Consider the following 8,707-nt stretch of genomic DNA (forward strand, 5'->3'; position numbering starts at 1 on the left):
ATGCTATTCCAGCAAGAGTTCTTTTTGAGGAAACCATGGATCTAAGATTTTCTACAGTGACCAATTACTGCTGTTTGGTAATTACAAAATATTGTTATTTAAAAGCTAATTTGTTTCCATTTTATTTTGAAATGTCCTTCTCTTACATGGATCATGACCCAAAATTTGAAGATTGTTCTTTGCAAATTATATAGTGTACTCTGTGCATGAAACTAGTAACATATTTCTCTTCTGTTATTACGGGATGGAGTTTTACATCAATGTTTGTTAGTGTAGCCAGTGTAGTATATTATTAAAGTCTTCCATATCCCTGTGGATTTTCTTCCAAGTTTTTTTGTTTGTTTATTTGTTTGAGTAATTGAAAGTATGGCATTGATATCTTTTATTTTTATTAGTGAATGGTTTATTTTTTCCTTCAATTTTGTTAGGTATTGTGTTTTATATTTTGAGAGCCCTGTTGTAAGATGAATATATTTATGACTGCTGCATTAAAAAAAATGGATTAATCCTTTTATCATTATGAAATGTCCTTTAAAGTAGGAAAAGGATGTTTTCATTTTATAGATGAAGAAACTAAGACTCAGTGAGGCTAAGTAATTTGCCAAAACCGCAATTCCAATTTGGGTGCTTACATTCCAAATCCCATTTTCTTTCCACTTCTCCAGTGCATTTCAAGAAGAAATGTTACATTCACTTCTAGAAATTTATTTTGCAGATTGTTAGGTTAATAAATGAAACTCTATGGTCATAAAGCATTCTATGTGGGCTTTGTTTTTAAAAGTTACTTATGTATTTAGATCTTTGTTTTCTAAAGACTTAGGAGCATATTAAGACAATTTTGCTCATTATAGAAATAATGCATTTCATTACAAACCATATTTTATTCACACATTTCAGTATTTTAATTAAAAAAAAGTCTTTGCCTCAAGAAGTCATAAATGACAAGAAGAATCTGAATTTACAGATGAGAAATGAGACATGAAATAAGAACAGAACAAGAAAAGGATAAAAAAACTCTTTGATTTGGAATAAATATATGTTATAAATTCTCAGTTAGAACTATATGAGATAGACCTATTTTGACAACAATCTCTATTACAGCAAAAGATATTTGACGTAATTAAATGCATAGCTATTTCTAAATTTAAACTGTGCTTTTTTCTCTCTTAAAATGGAAGTGACCTGCTATTCCACTTTATAGGGCATCTGAAAAATGATTTAGTTAAGACTTAACCTCATTGAATTGTTTGGGGTTGAGTAATTAAAATGCCTTTGAGATATGGGATCTTAAAATGTAATGGCCACATAACATTCTCAAGAGTAGTTCTATTACAGATAATCCAGTTGGAGTAATTTCTGTAGACAAATGTCTTACTCACATGTATAGACACCACCTACCTGGGCAGCTTTTCTATAATTTATTTTTATGGCTCACCGTTTCAATTGGATTTTATAGGCTTAATGGCTTGGGAAAGGACTATGGGCAACACTAACTCGGAATTAACCTTTTCTGACTTACCTGCTCTTTCATTGGCTTAGCTAGCAATGCTTCTATGTGAATTTGCCAGTCACAAAAATATGTGCACTAACAGCTGCTACCTACATTTTATAATTATTGTTATTACACTAGATAAATATTTAAGTAGTTAAGAAACTCGTGGTTGTAGAATGCAGCCATCCACTGTAACACAAAGTCAATGTGCCTTCACAATCAAATTAACCATGCTTCTTTCAAGACACATTTTTTGGGGGAACAATTAAAAATGAAGTTGCAATCAACTGTCAACAGAGCTCTGATGCTGCCTAGGACAGTAGAAATAGAAAAGCAGTTAGATTTTTTTATGGGATACTGAAGGCATGGAAGTAAATCCCAGCATCAACTTTAAAATGGAGGTCATTGTGAGATTTGTACAGGTGAAGCAGTTACTACAAGCTTAGATACTTCACATATTTCATGAAAAGGAAAATAAGAAAGAGGAGGAGGAGGAGGAGGAGGAGGGATAGGAGGGGGAACCATAATAGCAGCCAGTTGTGGCCACCATTATCAAACAATATTATGAAACTTATTTCTCCTCTGGTGGCATTCAGAAACCAAGCAGATGTTGTAACGGAAGATACGATGAAGTTCTTTTGAAACATTTTTCTCAAGGTCACTACTAGGCAACATTTAGCAGTCTTGCTATCCTGATCTTTTTTTTTTTTGAGTCAGAGTCTCACTCTGTCGCCCAGACTGGAGTGCAGTGGCCGCTCCCGGCCACCGCAGCCTCGACCTGCCGGACTCCAGCGATCCTTCCACCTCAGCCTTCCGAGGAATTACAGGCGTGCGCCACCACGCCCGGCTGATTTTTTGATTTATTGTAGACATGAAGTCTTACCGCCCAGGCGGGTCTTGAACCCGCGGGCTCGGGCAATCCACTCACCTCAGCCTCTGTTCTTAAGGCTCCGAACTAAGTCTATCTCATAAAGCTTTCTGTCTACTTACCAGCTGACTGACACTGCCCCTTCTCTACCTGGGGATACACTTGAACCTACCTCTCCTGAAGGGGCACCAAGTAAAACCATCTTCAGCCACGCGTTTGGGTCCTTGTCTAAAGAACCTTGATCCAAACAAGCTATCAATCTGAATGAAAGCATACATAGTTGATAAAGGCTTAATGCGATCTCCCAAAATACACATGCAATTTGGGAGGGCTGTAGATATACACTTTCTATGATAACAGTTATTTTCTTCATTTTAGCAAGTATTAGAAAAATGCTTGTTTTTAAAAATTGGCTAATAACATATAATTTATTTTAAAAACATATTTTTATAGCAATCCTTTTATGGTAATGGGCTATAACTATTTGCATAAAATAGTAATTCATGTCTCTTGGTACATAGACTAGATAGATGCATACATACATGCGTATAGAAGAATATAAAAGAAACGCTCCCTAATCAGAATGGTAAGAAATAAATAGAGAGAAAAGTATGGAGTTCATAAATCATCAAAGGAAGCTAAAACTATGGGTGAAAGTTTGAGAAAGGGCAGAATATTCACAGATTCGAAGTGTTTCTCCACAAAATACTTGTTAATTACCAGCTGGAAAATTGCAACTTTAGAGAAACCTGTAGAATGATTATTTCTAGACTGGTTTGTTCATTTCCAGTACAAATAATGAAGGGTTAGAAATATTATTAGAAATGACTCCATTTGCTCATTTGTAAGAATTTTTTCTGGAATGGAAGTGAAAAACTTGTGTCATTTATTATTCACCTTTGCCTCATGAGAAAATATTAAGCTGACTGTTCTCATCTACATTACCAACAATGTACACAAAAATTCCCAAGGATACTTTTTACTAACGATTAGTAACATGCCAGAATTTTTTAGTTTTTTCAGTCTGGTGGGCACTGGATATTTCTTATTATGTTTTAATCTTATTGCTGGCATACAGGAAAAAGCTAGCTTATTAAATTCCTGTTCATTTCTTTGTCCATTTTTTGTTGTTATTTTGTGTGTGTTTCCTGTGCTTTCATGAGTCGTTTCTAAGGCAACACATATAAGTTACATGTGTTGAATATTTTTAAGTGTTTGGCTTCACTTATTTTCTTTATTCGGTATGAAGATGGCTAATAACTGAAGCTTCTTTATATCAATATAAAATGTATTAATCTTTTTCTTCATGTATTATAATTAACATATTTGACTTAGAATCTTACACATCTTAATACTATAGAGATATTTTATATTACTCTGAAGTTTTAAAGCTTTGTTTTCAAGTTTAAGTTTTTAATCCATTTAAACTGGATGGTGTGTGACAGGAAGACAATTTAAATTTTCCACATGGAAGACCAATTATTTTAGCACATTTATTAAATAATCCATCTTTTATGTGCCAACCTGCATCTGTTTCTAGAATCTCTATTCTGTTTCTTGGCCTATTTGTGTATTCCTAAAACAATGACATGTTTCCATAATTATTATATTTTAATATTTTGATATTTAAAAGAATTACTCTTTCAAGAGTGCGTGCCTGTTTATAAATATACACATCCTTAGTACACAGCCTGATAAAAATCTCTTCAATTGAATGCCCTCATGCATAATTTTAACCCATATTCAAATGAAGACTCCGAATATTTGAATACCCTCATATTATAATAATACCCAAATGAAGACCTAGAAAAGTGTGGCTCCCAGAAGCCTTCCCCAAGGTAATTCTAGCCCTCACCATCCACCCAAATGGAAACACCATTTTGAATTTGAAAAGCATAAGTTAGTGCTATGTATTGCCTTTTTTAAACTCTTTCCTTTTGGGTCATAATTTCATTACCAGATTACCAGATTGTCATTCCTCTCCTATCCTCCAAATGAGGGGAAAAAATGAGTCAGAAGAAGAAGAAGAGAAAAAGGGAGGGGAGAAGGAGGTGAGGAAAGAAAACAGAAAAGGGGAGGATTTGAAAGAAAACAAAAGAAAAAAATTCTTAAAATTTAGAGATTTATATTGGTTGCCAGCTTCAGAGTTTCCTTACTTTCTAGATTTATGCCTCTTGAAAACTTTCACGTTTATCGTGTGTCTAAAATATCAGATCAAATTTTTATATTTCTAAACTTTAAAAATATTTATTCTCAAATTTGCCATTATTAAAATAACTTATTTAAGAATCGCACTTTGAATATACACATGATTAATATGCACATTCCTTTGTGGCATTTTTGTACAAAAATATTTAGCTTTGTACAAATTTCTAAATTATTAAATCAGATCCCTAAAGAAATCCTCTTTGAATGTATTTAATCTTCAAGGCTGGATACTTCTCAGTAAGATTTGAGAAAATGAAAAGAACTAAAAACCCAAAAGATTTAAATTACGAACTCAAAGAAATTTAAAAAAAGAAAGTGACAGATTCTGAAATATCCCCATTTTGCATGTCAAATTTTTAATTTGTAGAATGAGAAAAATAACAGTACTTCTTTGTTTCATGGTGAGTTAATTCATATAAAGGTTAATGTATATAAAAGGTTTATAACAGTGCTTGGCACAATAATTTTTTTTTTTTGAGTTGGAGTCACTCTGTCACCCAGACTGGAGTGCAGTGGCCGCTCCCGGCCACCGCAGCCTTGACCTGCTGGGCTCCAGCGATCCTTCTGCCTCAGTCTTCCAAGTAGCTGGAACTACAGGGCGCACTACCACGCCCGGCTTTTTTATTATTATTATTATTATTGTATAGATGAGGTCTTGCCAAGTTGCCCAGGTGGGTCTCGAACACATGGGCTCAGGCAATCCAGGCACAATAATTTTATCCTTATAAAATTTAATTCAGCTTCAGATGTTTAAGAAAGATTGAAGCTTTTATTCATCTTATTTTTGTCATTTGAAGATTCAAGTTAAGTTTTTATTTCTAGCAAGAATAGTATCTCCTAATTTGAAAGTGAAATCATTTTACAATAAAATGGTATTATAAAAAGATTGCTACTACCTTATTTTTTTTCTTTGCTTTAAACAAAACAACAATTTTGGCCTGACACAGTGTTACTAACTAGTTTAGAAGTACATTGATATTCTCTGTTCTCACCTTTATTATTCCTCTAGAATATTCTGAGAAATAGATACAAGTCACTTAATATCCACACGACAGGAAATTTCTATGTTTTCATCACCCTCATACGTATGGATCTCTTGCTTTATCTGCAAGCTATTCCTCATCCTATGTATGGCAAGTATCATCTCCTCTGTGAAGATCTGTCAGACTCGTACACATCAGTATGATGATTCTAAACTCATAAACGACAAGAATTTGTTTTTACCTCTCAATTCGAACATTGCTGGTTGCCCCAGAGCTCTCCCCCTCCCCCAAATACACACCTGTATTCCTCTCTAGTGGATGCATCTCCCATTACAGAATATGAAACTGTGAGATGCTCAGTCTTCTAACGTTTCTTTCCCAACATGATCAGTGACACTTGAGGACGTTTCTGAGGAAGGTGTTCAGCCCTGAGAAGATCACTGCCTTTGTAGCAGTCATCTGGTCGCCACCTTGCGACCATGAGGCAATAAACCCAGGAATAAACACCTGAGGAAGGTTGCGCTGCAAGATGGAATTCCCCCGGCCCCTTCATGACACGCATGTCACAGGATTTGCCAAACCTGGAAAGCTGAACCTCCTTACTTGTTACTATGTTTGATGGTGACCCCTAATACCTAAGACAGTTTTGACCTCTTGTCTCCGCCTTACTTCTGGTACACTGCCCATAAACATAGAATTCTCATTTCTTGGCATGCACAGTAAGCAATGAATACATGTTTGCTGAATGAAATCCACAGTCACTTTCCCTTTTGTATTCAGATGCTACCTGACAAGAATATTGTTACCTACTTCAGGAAATAACTGGAAAGACATTACGTCCAAAAGGTACTTGTATTGCACAGTTTAACAACCAGTCTGCACAAGTCTTACACAGTGGTTATTTCATTTTAACTATAGATAAAATTGTTATACTGATTTAGTACAGTTTTTGGTGATTGGGTAGTAGTTAAGATTTACATTGACTAAGCTTTGTTTTAGCCACTAGAATGAATTAAATGCTATAAATGAGAGCCAAAATGCTGAATTTCCATTTTTAAAATGACTTCTTTTACTAATTGTTTTTCTGTTCCCAACAATGCAGTACTATAAAGCAGATAAGTCATCAAATGATATAGTTATAATTAGATTGTTCTTTTAATATGTTTTATACCTGAGTATTTTTATCTTCAAAAAAATCTTATATTGGCTTCCTATAGAGCTGTCTTTGGATGGAACTGTACTCTATCTCAGAAAATATGATACTAGAAGTATATATACCTTGTGAAAATGTTAAAATAAAAATAATATTTTACCTATTTATTTATACTACAAATTCTTACATTTGAAGGTTTTTTGACATTAATCTCAAGTAAAAACTAATCAGATTTTTGTAAATCACTAAATATATATAGTGTATATATATATGTATATATACATATATAAAATATCACTGCTATGACTAATCAAATTAGGATTAAGACTTTTAAATATATAGGCAATCTTTTTAAAGAAGTAGTCAAATGTTTCTCTACAATCGTTTCCAGTAAAGGAGACTCAGGCTTTCACCCGAAAAAGAATCTGAAATTCTCTAGTCATGCCGTAGACATGTGCTCAGATAATGGGAATTATACACCCAAAAGCAAGAACTCCTGTCCATTTTCTTGTTAAAACAAAAACCAATTCTGCACATCATTTCTTCCATACACTTGAGAAAGAAAAGCCCTATATCTTTTCTCTAAATAAAATTATGTGCTTCTAAAGACAAAAAAAGTTTTTGCCTTTCAAGGTTTCACGGGTCTTTTTATTGACTCCTCTTTTTTCTAGGATTCTCTCCACATAATCATGCCCCGGCAACCCTCCCCCACCATATATTTTATTGTCAGACCTCACACTGAGCGCTTTTTTTTTTCTGATAACACTACAGAATTATGTAAAATCAATATTGTAATTATGTAAGTCCTAATGGTCCTTCTTTATTAGCCACTGACACTCAAATGTATATCGCATTGCAATTTGGGTCCTAAGTCACAATGCTTCATAAGCATTGAAGTCCTAAAACAACAGGCTTGGGGGCAAAAAACTCCACTTCATAAAGACAGGACATTCTTTACATTTAGGGTAGACATGCCATTGTTTGCTCTGAAAAAACTGCTTTAGCCTCATGCTTCAATAGAATTTCAATGATAGGGGTAAGGTCTGAATTATAATGCTTAGAAAATAACTCAAATATACATTTTTCAGAATGAGAGCTTTAATTGATATGCTCTGCTTATTCATTTTTTTAACTAAATAGTGTGTTATTTATTTCCAGTCGTGTGCACTTTCTATTTTTTTATTTATATTTTTCTTTTAATTATTAGGTACTTTTACTTATTTACTTTTTAAAATTTTTATTTTAAAGATGTGGGGTACAATTCAGGGTTAGGTATACAATTGGTCATTGTACAGGTAAAGTTTAGGCCTCACTTTGGTCCCCAGTTTACCTGGTTTGAGATCAGTCACCGTTATTGATGAAGTGTTGGCCACACTTAATATAATTTCAATCATTTTGAGAAATATTTACAAAACGATATGAAAGTAATATTTGCTAGGTCGATGTCATAAGATGGATGTAATACAAGACAGCAAATGTTTTAGTAATGTGAAATTTAATTATGATAAGCATTTGTTATCATTGTTGCATAATATATTACGTATTTTATTTAAATAATGTTTTTAATTTATTCTAGCATAATATTGTACAACATTACATAAATAGAGGGCTAAAAATTCTAACTGCTTTTGAATCAGGCAGGTAGTTTTCCTCTGAAAAGAATTTCTATTTGTTGCTGATTATGTTTTATTGCTCAGTGTGAATGCCTGGTGTCTTGAGAAAATAACAACCCTTAGAATGTAAAGTTTTTATGAGTACAAATTCACAATGTTTTCACAGTAGTTGTATAATGTGATACTTTAAAAAAGAGATAAATGCTGTATTATATTCGAAACTGTAATCAGGTGTCCAAGTTTACTAGTCCTAAGTGTTTTGTCTCTGATCCATGGACACAATTCCAATTTTGTCCAAATCCTTCAAGAAATGTCAAAATTTTATGATTATTAAACAACTTTGAGAATGAAAAATATGAAAATATGTGTATTTGACCATAACCATAAGAC

Source organism: Carlito syrichta, unplaced genomic scaffold, assembly GCF_000164805.1.
Source record: "Carlito syrichta isolate Samal-C Ts95f unplaced genomic scaffold, Tarsius_syrichta-2.0.1 Scaffold307967, whole genome shotgun sequence".
NCBI lineage: Eukaryota > Metazoa > Chordata > Mammalia > Primates > Tarsiidae > Carlito > Carlito syrichta.